General features: G+C 36.6%; 1 protein-coding gene across 1 annotated transcript in view; it reads right to left on the bottom strand.

The window, feature by feature from the left end:
* Window positions 1-15,377, bottom strand: part of LOC143184553 (neurotrimin) — a 185,201-nt gene that overhangs the window by 15,644 nt on the left and 154,180 nt on the right. The gene's annotated exons all lie outside the window — the stretch shown is intronic.

Consider the following 15,377-nt stretch of genomic DNA (forward strand, 5'->3'; position numbering starts at 1 on the left):
GTGGAGCATAAAATAGAGCTTTCGATTATTTTCGTTTCATCCTTTGGTTTTGCCGAATTAAGACAGCCGTAATAGCAAATTTTCTCCCGTTCTGTATTTATCCGAGCCTGGTTTCAGAATATGTCCAAGATGGTTATTCAAAAGGAACAAATTTCATCTTATAGAACCACTTCTTTTGTCTCCTTAGTCATAATTTTACTTTCAGAGAGTACAGATTTATTACTTTTATTGTCTTAATTTCAAAAGGTCATAAATTATATCGTGAGACAGCTAGACTACTATTGTATTTGAAAGAATTATGCATCGTTCCTTACGAAGAAACTGTGCATTGCTCGTATGCACATACAGCACAAAATAAAAGTACCATCAACTTTAACCTATTCCTTTACTATCATCGCGAGACTGAAAACTTTGATAATCCACCTTGCCTGACTTTTACTTATTACAAATTCAAGTTATTTTTACAATACGGAGCACAACCAATGGATATACTGTGAAAACAATTCTATAATGTATTATCTGTTTACAAAACAGCAACTTGATTTATCTGTAGAAATGACTCGACATACCCAGCTACTAAGGTTACTAGTCTGAGTTTGTATTAATTATTTCTGGTAAAATAACAGTGCTTACTGGAAACAGGTCGCATCGATGCCATTATCGCGTCAATTCAAAATGTACGAGAAAACTAAAGTTCACTTTTGTATGCACCTATAATTTGTGCAAGTCGGTGACACAGTGACCCCGTGCCACCTGATACAGCGTCAGGTCATGCGTGTTGCTTCACATCCGTAAAATCTGGAATTCCACGCGTTTGTCTCGCGTGACCCTGTGTTTGTTTCGAGGAGAGAATTCGAGCGAGAAAAGTATTAATTAACGCGTGGAGAGACATGTTTTCTTCGGTACAATTTATACCTGTATACTCATTAAATCGTTCACGCCTTATTATAACTACAATTGTTTAGTAATATATTCTCAAATTCTGCTCATTGCAATACGTTTGGTAGAAAATTTGATGATAAACGTAATGTGCATATCGTAATTAAACGTCAAATTAAATCACTACGTATATCGAATTATACATACGGGTTTGTATGCACGCAGCAAATTTCTATTAATTACAATGAAATTTGATTTAAGAGAAACTAAATATACACGGGCTTACTATCCCAACAAGGGTTCATTTTCATGTAATTATTAGTATTTTTCCAAACAGTCAATATATTGGTTCACGGGAATTAAAAGAGTTAATATACATTAGAATGTATTTGTACAAGAATATTATTTACTCATACTACTTGCCTAATTGTGTAGACTATCATTGACCAGTAATGTTTGCCTCAGGAAGTCTTTTTTAGTAATTTGTGAAACGAAGTACCGTCGAACGGGATAATCAATCGGTGCTGTAATCCACACCCGGAAATTCGTGTTCGCGTGTACATAATTGCGTTTCAAAGCGGTAAATCCATCCCTCTTGCACTCGCATTCCGCTTACGCGACAAGTTTCACCCCTTCCCCCCTGTAGTAATACTTAACGCAACAATAGTCTTCCTTAAGCTGCGCCTAACAACGCGTACTAAGGTTATGTCTGTTCATGCATAAATTTTCCTATATTGTATACGCACTTGTTCATAAAGACAGGAATACGACTCGAATCGAGGGCGAAGGGAATGTTACTGGATGGTCGATGCAGTTGCATGTGTAAAGGGACGTAGTAATAAACTGGGGAACGATAACGTAAATGAGCACATCGATAACATGATCTCTGATTAAAATGAAATTACAAGATAGCGGTAGAAGTGCATTCAGACTCCCTGGCGTCGGCAATGAAAATCAAAAGCCTTCAGTCGATCTTTGAATAAGCGTTTTATAACTCTCTACGCTTTTGTTAACATTGGATATTGTGACTGTTGAAATTAAGATATAATTTTCAGATTATGGTCTAAACATTGCTTTAAATTTACAAAACCAGAGTCAATTATCATCAATTTGTACAGAAATTATTTAAATTGTTTACGTCTACCGTGACTAAACGAAAATTAGTCTTAGAAAGATTGAGGGGTTTCATTGTGATAAAGGCTTGTTATATCTACAATTCACTAATTGAAAACTCAAAAGACCTTCAAAATATGCTTCTTGTGTAAAATATCAACATATACATTCGGAACAATATTTATTATTCCTCATCCATTTCCTAACTAGGATGGTCTAATTAGGAACTTTCATGCATCACAATATATAAAAGTATCATACTGCATATGAATCTGCATATGAAGTCTGAGAACAATATTTTTAGATATTTGATCTAAAGATTTTGATCTTGTGTGCATTTTACGTATTTAAATCCCAAAGTATATTAATTCCACTTGCCTTCTATGGCTCTGGAGTTCGAATAGACGTAAAATTATTTAAAAATGGCTAGTTTTGAATTTGTACTATTCTTCAATTCACCGACTCATATGTAAACAGGAATGGTATGAAACCTGGTGTCCAGTGTCAGCACAAGCTAGAAAAGAAACTTTTCAAATGCAGTAGAGATTGCGCCAGCAAACAGTGATTATTAAAAATCCTCACCTCATTCGAAAAGATTCCTTTCTATCTCGTGATATCACCAGATGACAGGTTTCATACCATCCCTGCATGTAAACGAACTTAAACCAAGCAAGCCCTGCATGGGGGAATACGGAAGAACCTAAATTCTATTTTTCCTCGGCTGAAGTGAATCCAGAAGCATATATCTAGATATCCCACAATCAGACCTTTCCATTCGACCATGCACATTAAAGCCAACCTGACTTTCGCTTCTGTTCACCTCTTCCAGCTACCGTTCTCTCCCTGCGCGCCGAATAAACGTGTCCCTCGCGAGTAATGTCTTACTGGGTTCACATACATGCGAATCGGGCTGGAGGGTCTCCAGTTAGATGCAGGGGGGAAAGGGTCAGGGGAAGGGTTACTCGAGGGATGAGGTCGATTTTATTCCGCCCTACGGTCGGAACTCGATTTGCGGTTGAGTGCCCGTATGGGTGATGCTGAATTGGCGGGTCAAAGCCACTCGGTCAGTCTATCGATGCCCTCTCACTTGTGCGCCACCACCGATTTCCCCTTCGTCATTCCTTCTCCTCCATATATCCACGGGACGTTCATACGCGTGTTTCAGTTTACACACTTGCACTCCGACCCCGATGTTTTCACTATGACGTATTTCCTGCATTGAACTAGCTGCATAACTGTTGCTAACCCGGCCTGATCGAGTTAGAGACGAATACCACAGAGTACACGCGGAGACTCCTTTATTTGGTGACGTGCTAAATACCGAGATTTACGACACACTCGAAGGGTTCAGGCTGTGAGTTATCTATGTCGCTCTTTTTAGAAGAAAAAGGTTAGTCCGGGGTAACAAGACGAGTTTTCAGTTGTGTTTGGTGTAACTGGTAAAAAGAAATGCTGGCAGGTCACTCAGAGTAAAGTAAATGTCGTAGTAGTCGACTATGTTCGGATATCTGGATATTGTGACCAGTTTTATTTAATTTTAAACTTAAATTCTAGTACAAAACCAGTACCCACTGCTAGTAAAAAACAAAAAATATAATGATAAAATGGAGACATTACTGAGACATTTGTCATCTTAAGCGTTCGGATATTGGGACACTGATCAGGTTGAAATAGTAGTTATTGTAACTTTAGTTTACTAATATAGAATATAGGTTAAGTAATAGTTATTGAGTAAATAAGTAATAACTATTACATAAAACACGCAGTAAAGGAACTTCTATATCAAGTATTTTAGAAGAAGGAAGCCTTTAAATGCTCACATTTAGTGAAATGCATACAGTTCGGCCTCCCGTCTTTGACTGACTACGACCACAGACTTTTCACAAAGAGTCCTTTGGGGCCAAGGTTGAAAGGAAACCGATAAACTGAACACACTCTATGTGTCTCTTTATGTTTAGTTTTAATAGATCGTGGCGCTCTAGCAGGAGTCACGTCGAATCAAAGACGAAGTCCTTTTGAATAACTTATGCAACTGAGCTTTACTTGCTTTTGGATAGTAGTAGACATTAACAGATTATTTTTTCAAATTGTAAATCAAGGATGATGCTGCATTTTCAACCTATTTGAGTGATGATTAGACTTTTAATTTTAAATGACTCAATGACACCTCCTTAAGTTAGTCTTCATTAATTGAAGCAAAAACTGAAGATAAATATAAGTGGATTTTTTGGTAATTGTCAATCACAAATTTCTTTCATTTTGCTTCGGTTGAAAAAACAAGAATATTCTATAAAATTACTGACGCGACAGTTATAAATACTAACTTATGTATAATGATAACCACATTGGTAATTTAAATACCTAACTCCCAAGATATAGTGCTGTTTAGTTCTTATTGCAAATCTAATTAACTTTATCATTCAGCATCTAGCAAAACCCCTAGAGTAATTATTGCTATCAACCTAATAATCTAAATACAGCAATGCTATACCCACGGTTCCGCAATCTTAACCATCTCGAAATGTTATGAATACGCCGAAAGCATAACTGCACGCTCTTTTAAATGACATCCTTTGATCTGATAAGATAGACTGCCTACGATAAAATAATTTATTTTGAACAAAAGAGCCTGTTCCTTTGACATAAAAAAAGCAATTCTACAACCACGAGTACACATACCCTCATCAAAGCTAGCTTCTTCTAAGGAAACCCTTTGCGATGAAATCATTTACAATAAATTAAATATTCTTCGGTGGGTAATCAGGTATTTTCGATTACACGATTGCGCAAAAAAGGAAGATTGAAAGAGGAACGAAAGAAACTAATGAAGAAAATTGTCATTAGATTCATGCACTGTTTGCAGTGTGGCGCAAATGGTAGACAGTTTGCGTGGAAATAGGCTAGGCTGCTGCAGCAATTTGGACTCGCTTGCTTCGTCTTCCATTTCCAGGATGATCGTGGACTCATTTCGCTGGGAATTCTTTGTATTTGTAAAATTGCTTTTGGCCTGGATCAAAGTGAATTCAGTTCGAAATGAAAAGGCATACGAGATATGTGATACCACACGAGTACCATCGATTCAAGCCTGCCCCCAATAGTAATAGATTTATATATGATATCCGTTTGCAGTGGAACTATCCAATTTGTAGGTCTCGCGCCACTGAACAGCGGGCATTACCATAATAAAAATCTAAACCGCATTTTATTTATCCTTCATTCAATTATGTATTTCTATATTGCAAAATAGTGAGAATATCGAACTATCTCTCGATACACTTGATCAATTAGGTATATTTGACGAGTCTGACATTACATTTATTCAAACTAATTAACAGAATTATATGCTGTCCGTTTTTTCAAGAGGCTGTAAATATCTATTCTTCTTCGCGAATATTTAGATTTGCACGTACATTTTTACAACTGCAACAGGTACTGTCCAAGATTGAACCTTTTTACTAGTTCGGTTAATGTGATTCCGAATGCTTAAACTTTCGACACTTTTGTACCCACCGAAGTTGTACGTTTTACTCCGGGCGCTGTTTTCTCTCTGTTTATTGGTAATAAATAATAAAAAAACACGCTATAAAATTAAGTCACTACCTAAGGGAATAAAAAAAAGTAATTATACCGTTCAAAGCAGGAATCGCAAAAGACAACCACGAAGCGTGCAGCGCAAAATAATTTATAATCGTTAACAAGAAAATTTTTCTTTGGCCATTATCCTCTTTGTTTACAGCAGCCCGCTCATTCGAAAGCAGCTCTGCATCCTGCATCAATCTGAATCTGCTTCGTTTATCCTGTCCCGTGCTTCCACTATCCTACGCTCCCCGGAATTCACCCTTTTCCAGCGTTACATTGTACTCTGCTCGCCAGAACGTACTTTTTACCGTGATTGCGTTGGCAGCTTTACTCCATCGGCCAGCGTCGAAACTAGAATTAAAAAAGGACCATTTCGGCAGACGATTACCATGGCGTGGTTTAATTTTCATGCGTGAATCGAATGACCGTTCGAAGCCTCCGCGCAGAGACCAGACAATCGGACTAAAAAATTCGTTATCGGGTTCGAACCACGCTGTAACCGGTGCGTTAGGAGAACACATTGAACGGCAGGTAGTAAATCAACTCTGAAATGGGTTTACTGCGGGAAACTTTTCTTTCAAATTACAGATACTCTAATTGAAGTTGTAAATTCGGATTGCAATTAAGGTCAACATTTTTCATTTACAAGGATTTTCAAGCAGAAAACTGCAGGGGAGTGCTATTTCTTAAGTTCTTTCTACATATTTATGTAAAAATAGTTCAAACATTTTTATGAGATGGAATTATTGGAAAATTACAGTAATTATTATGCTAGTTGTCATTTTGCACAAAGGAATTTTGGTTTTAAAAGATATTTCTCAGAAAAAGAATATTTATTAATTAGTGAAACAGTCGTGTTTTCTAGCATGAACGAGATTTTTATTTTCTAGGCTTTTATGTGGATAAGGAATAACGTCTGGAATTATAAGAGGAAAAAAGAATAGGTTCTTAATAGATTTAAAGCGGGCTGCCGTAGAGTACAAGGCGAAAGCACTTTATCACAGATAAAATATGTAAGTTACAAGTTTCATGCTGCGAATGGACTGGATATTCCCACAAGGAGAATCGTTAGTAGAAATTGTGGACTTTTCATTCGGTGCTGAATTAAACAAATCCAACCAATATTTTTAATACAGCACTATACATATTCTACTTCAAATATGATATAACAAATTTATTATTATCGAACGCAAATGGGATATTTCTTAATCCAGCAGGCAGCCGAAAAATGGTGGTCCTGCTTTGTTCCTTCCTTTCTGCGTAGCCGCAGCCACCTCTCTCAATTCAATTTTTAGGAGTAGCTCGGACCCGCCGAGTAATTGCAGAAAAACAGGCAGAGAATTTTTAGATGAACGATGTTTCCTCAAACAAAAGAGTTCGCGGCGTTAATTAGAACTTTGTTGCGTCGGCACTTGTAATTTCATATCCCCCTTGAATATTCATCACCTTAAATTCGTTATGCGACCAAAAAGCGTTAGGTTCCCTCTGGCGTTGCCCAAGTACCAAAATCGAAATGGAAACTTAATAGTTGCATATCATGGAAAATAGAAGCATCGAAAATTCAAAAACAATATTTGAAAGGAGTTTCTCGTATAACACTGTCTCGTGTTTCATTACTCTCGAATGTAGCGTGTCGAGAAATCCAACATGTGCCAGATAGACGAGAGCAACTTTTATTTTCAACAAAAATATACAGTTTCGGAACCAGCGGTTTCTGCAGTAATTCTGAGCCCACGATGAAATCTATTGCGCTTCGCAATCATTTTATTGCATTCGCAAAATATCCTATCCGTGAAAAACTGAGGGCGGGAAATTGTTCAAAGTTAAATTACAAAGCTGTTTGCGTTTCCTTCCCAGTAAGTTACATGCAGAATCATTACCCTGGATTTCGAATCTCACGCAATGTGCTGCGAGCATAGGAGCAAATAAACGCACAAAGGTGGTTTGTCGGTGTTAAGTCCAGCGAATTCTCGTTACTACTACTTTGCCTGTAGGCGCTTGCTGAATGGCCGAGAGGGAGGATCTAATCGGAATGTTTGTTCGTTCGAAAATATTCAAAGCTACGGCCGCAGAGAGATAGGGAGGGAAAGAGGTTCCTTTTTTACGTGTTGTAGAATAAATTAGATTTATAAATACGTCCAAACCGTTTATTTTCGCCGCACAAATGCTTCGTCGTTTGCGCACCGACTCGACAAATAAATGATTAAAACGTGACTGTGACCGCGCGATTGTATCGTTTGTGGATCACTCGGATCTCCGTGCAGCGCTGTTCGAAAAGCAGATGCCGAAGCATCGCGATTAACGCCTCTATCATGCAGCCATGCACGCACGTAATGGCTCTCATGCCTTTGTTCTATCGACAAAAACGTTTTTGTTAAACGACAACCGCGAGTCTTCGAGCTCCTTTTCCTCCACTGATGAGCAATTAAACAGGTATTGTCCATGACAGGAACAAAGGGGGTTGATTATACGATTTACTGGACCGTGGCTGGAATTCAAATGTTTTGGGTGGCTTGATGAATAATGGCAGCGATAAGGATTTAAAGAAACGCAATAAAAATATGGGAACATTATCCAGAGTTAATTCTGAAAAATTAAGATTCCAATTTATGTAGATCTTTACTTGAATAAAAATTGTAAACCAGCAGTTAGTTAAATCTTTTCAAAAGACGGCTTCCATGATGGAAAACGATGAAATGTTAACGTGAAGGATTTTTACAGCGTTCTTTGAAGTTTCAACCATTGTACGTTTAGCTGTTAAGTTTTAAATCCTTCAACCTTTTGACCTACCGTTAAAATTGAAGAAATTTTGCATATAGGTAGATACTATTAATTTCGTTCCAAATCTATATAACCAGTGTCCGAAAAGAAAACAATTTCTATCCTGTGAAATGGATTGACAGTGCATATAATTTTCAGTTTTTCTAGAAGTATTTTATTCTTATTTTATTTTGACGAAGTTGCAATTATAATCAATTTCTGCTAGGGTTAAGTGAAGATTTTTATTAAACTAGGTTAAATGCTTTGTTCCGTTAACTGATTGCTGACCTATGTGTTCATATAATGTGTGTATATGTACACACTATATCTACGACGCTTAATTTCCTGGTTAAGGAGAAAGCTCAGGTGACAATTATGAGCTGTCAGTTAATTAGCAAGTGTGAGCTTCCCTTGACGTCGTAAATAAATCAAAGTCCTTTGCATTTCAGTGCACTACACAATTCGAAGCTGCACAATAGAACAAAAATGGTCGCTTTGCTATCAATCGGTTTCATAACATAAATACTATTTAACATTCGTTGCTATAAGTACTATTGTAAAGAGACGAAGTTTTGTAATAACATTAACGTTCTATAATATCATCTTCATGTCAAATGTGAAATTGCATGTACTCCGACACTATTCTCGTTCTAACGAATTTTCGCATTCTAACGAGCCAGCTGTTTATTAGTAGGTACCTTTGCGTCCGAATTACCTACGTATATTGTTGTATCAAATACGAGCACCGTTCCGCGAATCCAGTTATTACCTGACAAGTACTCTCATGTTCTATGAAATCCACCAATCTATTGCCAAATTAGGAGCACGAAATTGAATTTAAGGTTGCAACATGCGTGAACTGGTATAAATCAACATAGAAATCGGAATGCGTTAGAGAAATCTTGATACCTCAAATATTAATCAAGTAATTTCCAAGTCTGCTTGTATCTGCATAGAGCTCACTCACACAGTGGCATATGCATATTAGATTTCACCATTATACCTTCTGTGTTACTTTTAGCAGCTGTCTAGAAATAACGAGAGTGACTTCTTGCCTTCTCCATTTATTTTCCTTTGTTTCCCTGTTTGTCCTCGTGAATACTTCTAGACAATTTTTTCCACCGTGAGATATTTCCCGGCACGATACTATCTTGTTATCTGTTATGGACCGCGCGAAAGATGGTAGCAAACGAGAGCAAGAAAAATGAGACACAGCAGGCAGAGAAAACAGATACAACTGAAAATGCCTTTGTAACCTGGCGAAAAGGAAACGGGAAAAGTTCGACAGCCGAATCGAGCGTCGAGTTGGAAGGACGATAGATCACCTGCGTCGAAACACGATTCACACGGCGATGTATGTAGTATCCTAATCGAAATTGTTCGATTCCTTACGATACGTAGTTGGCAGAACGTATGACCTCGAACATTTTTACTCCTGAAACTGAACTCTTGGAAATTCGAATATCAAGATCAAACAGTTTAATAGACAAACGTATAGTAGAACATCGATTATTATCGGAACTAATAAGGAAACAAATGTGTTTTGATAATAGAACAGTTTTCCCTACACTAAATTTATTTTTTCATTTAATTTCATTGCATTTAAAAAAGGCTTCCTTGCATATTATTGGTTCTGGTATAAATATACCTTATTTTCGGATTGCAGAAACCACTGGTAAAGAGCAGTTAGGTAAATATCCCAGTACTTGGATGCTCAAGATGTCAAATGTCCTAGGAAGTGGAACACCTACAAATGTATGTCCTTAGTTTTTAATTGCGTCCCAGTAGCTAAATATGGGTACTATTTTCTGATACTGGTTTTAGTTTTTTATTAGGTACATTAGAATGTAATCTCAAAATTAAATAAAATTAGTGTTAGTGATCAGGTATTGGGACATGGTTGACAACTGGGTCATTTACTTTTCCCAAACCATTATTTTCTGCCAGTTTGAAACTTTTTTGAGAAGTACTAGCATCCAATAAGTACTAGTATTCTGTAAGTAATTTTCAGTTGGTTGCTCTTTAGTTTTTATATCAGTAATCGTTGATTTATTAATATCATATTCCTATGCTATGTCATTTTTCAACTTCTCAATAATTTCACATTTTATTTTAACCGATAGCACCACCCGTTTACATTTTTACGACATTATTATAGTTTTGTGAGCACTTGGAATATAAAGTATTATCTCTGACAAAGTACATTTCTATCGATTTCTCTTCAATATACTGTCACAAATCATTTCCACCGTGTTTCAGATGCCGAACACGCCATACCAGTAATATGCTATATTAAAATATTGTTAAAACATTTTGTTTTGATAGTTAGTTTCGATAACTTTGACAGGAGGAATGTAAATATTATATGAACTCCACACATACTACAAAATATCTAATATATACATAACAGAACATTCTAACGATAGAACATTTAGATACTAAAGACTTCGGATAATGAGTGCTTCGATAATCGAGGTTCTTCTGTAGTTGTTATCTCCCATGTAACTCATCGAATGTGAGCCTCTAGACTTAACCGAGCAACGAAAATAAATTTAAAGGTACTGTTTCGTAGAGAGTCTGTCTTGCCGAAAATTAAAAGGTAAACGATGGCCTCTCGTTTGAACATAACCTCTCCTGCCTTCAACGCGCGAAGAAATCTGGAAGACAGAGTTTACGGTGGATTTACGACGTGACGGTCGCCGAGGGGGTGTGATATTTGCACCTTTAAAACCGGTAATCCAGAGGTCCTTCCCGCCTCTGATTACTTTACTGAGGTGCAGGGAATCGGACTGTTGCCTTAGTTGCTCCAGCACAGTTCCAAATTGCGCGCATTTCGCGATATTAGAGGAAAAGTAATGGCACTGAGTGGCAATATGGAAGGAGCTGGCCTGAGGTGAAAGTAGCATCGGGAAGGGTCGGATCAACAGCTCGAAAGATGAGAAGAAGTGGTTAACGCGGAACTTAGCCTTCCTCCCCGAGCCACCTAACGAATAACAACCGCACGAAGTGTTTGCCACCGGCTATGGAAGAACTTCCGAGCAAACACTCTGTACTCTGTTAACAACGTTTAATTAGCATGTTTCAGTTCAGAATCGTACGATATGGTCTATAAGCGAATAAGAGGAGTAATCCAGTTAACGTGTTCTACCAAGCACGCTTGTGGGGCTATTGTTTGTTGAATACAGTTAATCTGAAGGGTGTGGAAAGCTGATGCACACATGTTGATTAATGAAAGAAATGTATACAGATGGATACATGATATTCAAACAGAAAAGTGTTCACAATTGAAGTTCTAAGAACATTGGGAAGCATGATACGGTAGCATTTCAAATGTGACTCACAAAAATTTTTCTCTGCATATATTTCATTAAAATTATATTTTAAAAATGTTTTTCCAGAAAATAATATTTGCACGATGCATTGCCTGTTTTAAACATTTGCCGTTTTCTCAAGTGGAATGTGTTAGAACGAAAAGAAATTTCATTTCATCAATCTTTTATAACTTGTACATCGATTTACTTTAGTCCCGTGAATAAAGACAAAGAAGAATAGTTACAATATTTATTAATAGGCTGTGAATATTAATAACTTTCAATTGAAATGTCACAGTTTACTGGTTAAAATCTTTTTTAATATTTTACACACTTTCAGCACATGAGTGGTGATATTTTTTTCAAAATTTCATGAAATAAATCTAAGTACGTAAAATGCTGCTGAAAATGTAGGAATTTTTTTAAAACATAAATGTAAGAAACATTCTAATGTAAATAACACTCTTGAAATATTTTCGCAAAGAAATTTACAGCTATAGAATTGAACTCAATATTTCAAAGATCAGATACCTACCCCCTGTAGTTTTAATGTTTCGTTTCAGTGCACTGTACGTGGGAGGCATGTATTATTGTCGACGAGCTAGTAAAGTATACTTGCAGTAAAATCAGTCCGACTATTCCACCCTCACGCATTTTATATACGTACATAAAAATACTGATGAAACGAGAACGGACTCGGGAAGCATTCAGCGGGAAGTTACGAACTTCTTTGCCAAGTGAATACAAGAACAATGAGTGGAAAGAATTCAAGATCGATCTGACACTCGAGAAACTCAGCGAACTATTAGTCGAAGCATTTTAACGTACAATTTCCGTGAGACTACATAAACAAAATAATAATAATGTAAAATAAAACAGGACGAATACTCGTTTCACTAATACGCCAAATATTTAAAAAAAATGTTATCTCCAAACAAAAAGCACTAGAAAGAGTGAAATTGGTCGTTTGATATTTTAACGAGAAACTTGAAAAAAATGCCACGCAAAAGTTGGAAACAAACACTCGAGCACGGTACTAGAAATTTTTCTGGTACGACAATAAGGAAGTCGAGTCAGCGAACTGTTCCAAACTCAAGATGAAGTTTCTTTAACGATAGAACCAATGAAAGCTGCCCTGTTGATATTATAATCTGCTTTTGTGTGCATTCGAGCAACAAATATATGACTGAATCTTTGGTATCTACGAGCGCTCAATGAGTTTCCTTGACAACGGGGAAAGTCACTTTGCAAGTTACGCTAGATCCTCGAGAAGAACAATTTACTCTGTGACCAGCCTGGAATTTTAGCAGCATAGTGAAAAGTTCATGATGGATAAAGTGATTATTAACAGAAATTAATTTTTATGAACTTTAGTAAATTTGCGAACAGTCCTGATAACTATTTCATAACTAAGAACTTGTATCCCATGGATTGCTTTTTTAGCTACTTTAAATTTATAACCCTCACCCTGTAAATGTGTTTTCGTTTTGAGTTAAGGTCTTTAAAAAAATATGAAAAAAATCAAGATTCAAATAAAAAGTTTATTCTTGATGGAGGGAATCAAAGGTTCAGTACTTATTTGTTGAAGAGATATGCAGGCTTTTCAAAAATGGTAGAACAAAAATGACTCGTCATTAGAAATATCTGTGGCTGTAAGGTGAACCAACCTATAATTTCATAATTTCAAAAAGATTCGAATTAAGGTCTTAATTGAGATCTAAAATACGAAATTTATATTTTTAGAAAGAAGAAAGGACGTTAAAAGAACTTTCTCACTTAAAAATAGGGGTTCAAGAAGATACAAGTTCATAACATAGTATTGAAATTGAAAAGTTTAAACACTAATATTTCGAAAACAAATACATGTGACGTACAAGGAACTCTAATGTTATCTTCCGATTTTGATGAAACTTGATGTACAAATAGAGCATCGAAAATTATTAGACATGTACTTCTTTTAGCTACTGATATTCATGTTTAGGCGAGGAAAACCATCCTCAAAATTGGAGTGGATAATAGATTTTCGTAAATATCTTGAAAACTAATGCAGGTAAAAAAAAATGCTAAATATACAAAATCCATGGTTTTTTATAAGCAATGAAATGACATAAACGAAATTCGAGATATTTTCGAAAATGTATTTTTTATTCCAACTTTGGGGTGGGTTTCACTTTTTAAGTATGAATATTAACAGCTGAAAAAATACGTGTCTAATACTTTTCAATGCACTATTCATATATCAAGTTTCATCAAAATTGGAAGGTGACACTAAAGTAATGTTTTTTGTTAGGTCATTCTTTGCAGCCACAGATATAGTATAGTGGTATAATTAACCAAGGGATAAAATGAACCTATTTGAGGCACTAGGCAAGTGAAGTGACAGAAGGGTTGTAGAAAGTGGAGCAAATGAAACCTTTTTCAGAACCACGATTTCTTATAATTATCTCTTTATATTAGGCGGCACTTCAACTGATGACTTTTACCACGTTGCACTTCAGACCAAACTGTACGCAAAATAGTATTTGCTCTCCAGAAGCTTTCAAATTATTATTTTGTTTACGCCAAGGAACCGTCCCACAGCGATTCAATAATTTAAGTCCACTGTCCAGGAGAGCTAAATGTAAGCTTTGGGACAGCAGGAAATCGATCGCCACGAGAAGTCAGGCTTTCTAGGTAAGTCGATTTTGCGGGGTCGTTAACCCATCCCTGCCATTCGGAAGATTTCTTCGGTTACATCTAGATTGCTCGAAAAGACAGGTCTGTTTATACCTTTTCTTGAATAACTCGTCTAGCTTCGACCAGCAAAAAAGGGGATGACGTGGACAGGGAATATAATGATTTCATGGGAGAGGCGAAGTTTCGCGAGTAGTCAGTCGGTTGTGCCTTGCATGTCGACAGTTCCGTGGCTCAAAGAGGGACACGTCGTGGTGAAAAAAGGGCAACGCTGGGGCAGAAGGGAGCACGTTTACGTGGACGATACTCATGGGATTATATTGCTGCAGATGGGATGCACGAGTCCTCCCGTATCTCGAGAATACCAATTTGATTTCGGTACGAATGCCCGAAATGGAGGCGGACGCTCGTAAAGCATACAATAAACGTGCCCAACGATCCTTACTTGTCGACGCAGAGACCGAATTGCTGCTCGAACTGCTATCCTCAAGTAAAAGGGATGTGGACGATGAACACACTCCAGAAGGACGATGGAGCACCCTGAATTCTTTTTTTTAGTAAGGAGAAGGTTGTATTGAATGTTTTGTATTGTTCCTTCAGTCTTTCCTTGAAGCTCCTTTTTTATATTAGACAGGGTTTTAATTGATCACGAAGTGAACGTTGTTCTGTTCGCTATTTCTTGGATAATTGAATAAGAATAAAAAATGATAGTAGATTGAAATATAGTCTTTGGTCTCGAATACCTCTTTTAATTAGTAAGAATTTTAAATCGTTATGTCAGTGATTGTCAAAGTAGACGTTTTTAGAATAGGCAAACGTTTTCTTTTCTTGAGAAAACATTGTCTTCCTTCTTCCTTTCAGCTAGCCTGTTCTTTGAAATATTACCTTTTAATTTCAGTTTCATTAGATTTCGTATGATTCACAGTCTCCGTTTTATAGATGTTAGGTCATTAGCTTCAATTCACATTAGTGTCCTACCGTATTAAGTTTCGCGTAAATTTTACACCTTCCTCGATATTTTATCTGTAATTAATTATTTTAGAAGAAGAACTTGATAATCAA

This window comes from Calliopsis andreniformis, chromosome 10 (assembly GCF_051401765.1).
Source record: "Calliopsis andreniformis isolate RMS-2024a chromosome 10, iyCalAndr_principal, whole genome shotgun sequence".
NCBI classification, from domain to species: Eukaryota; Metazoa; Arthropoda; class Insecta; order Hymenoptera; family Andrenidae; genus Calliopsis; species Calliopsis andreniformis.